The sequence below is a fragment of the Sinocyclocheilus grahami genome, unplaced genomic scaffold (genome assembly GCF_001515645.1).
Source record: "Sinocyclocheilus grahami isolate Dianchi unplaced genomic scaffold, SAMN03320097.WGS_v1.1 scaffold4733.1, whole genome shotgun sequence".
Classification (NCBI taxonomy): Eukaryota; Metazoa; Chordata; class Actinopteri; order Cypriniformes; family Cyprinidae; genus Sinocyclocheilus; species Sinocyclocheilus grahami.
Window position 1 is genome coordinate 1 of NW_015509618.1, and position 1,207 is coordinate 1,207.

Consider the following 1,207-nt stretch of genomic DNA (forward strand, 5'->3'; position numbering starts at 1 on the left):
ATATATATACACATGGTTATATTCACATTGATTATGCTTAATTCATATTTTGATTAATAAAAATCTACACTGGAAGCAATGGTTTGAAGTCTTAATGGACTTGTTTATTACACACACGGCACCCATTCACTGGTGAGCAAGTGATGTAAAGCTAAATTTCTTGTAAAGCTCATCAACATATAGGATGGACTGGGGGTGAGTACATTTTTATAAAATTTTCATTTTTGGGTGAACTATCCCTTTAAACTTCGACAAATCTCGTGTTCTTCATTGTTTGCCTGTAAATGAATGATTCCTCAAATTGTGTGGCTTGAGGCATGTATGCATTACATTACTTAAAGACCAGAACTTAAATTTCTGTCTGGTAGACAAATAAAACCGGCTAGAAAAAAAGAAGAAGAAAAGAAAGATACACTGAAAGAGAGAATAGATATAATAGAGGGCCAGTAAGCATTCAAACAGAATGCGTCTTTGCGTGTAAAAATGCTAAACTCGGTCTCAGAGCAGTGGAATAAATAAAAAAAAAGCAAGGTCTGAACTCCTTCGCAACCTGGCAACCAAGCACGACTTCATAGCGCTTTATGGCAGTGATTTTCAAAGCATTTTCTTCAGAAGAAATGTCAAATGTCCTGTAAGTGACCTGTGGGTCCTGCAGGATTCAGGTCAGGTGAAAAGAGCTGTGATCTTATCTTAGATCAGCCAGCGTCTTCCTATCAGCTTATTTAAAACCCCATGAAGGCATCAGAGCCCAAGAGGGAGGCCGGCACCTTAATTATCCATCTCCCCATCATGCAAATCAAAAGTCTAATCTCCACTTTTAATGTGATTAGTGTCAAAACGTCCATCATGCAGACAGTCAGCCGAAGGCTTTGATTCAGAGATAAAAGTTCTGATTAATTAATGAAGTGTTATGTTAAAGGACACATTTCTTGCTTTTGTGGAGCAGACAGGTTAATTTCCCGGATTAGTCTAAAAATTAGCGTCTGTCCCTCTTCTCCCCGTCTGTGGCGGCACAATTTATATTGCTACAGTAATGGGGGTCAGCCAGGAGTCAATATTATTTCTTTTTCTCTCCTGTGGAGACGGGAGGTGAGAAAAGCTCATCATGTGGAAGACAAGGAGACGTTAGGAAAGAGATGAGGAAGATGGAGGCAGGGGAGGGTGTGAAGGGGATAATAGCCTTCCTAAAAATTGCGACATTAGTATT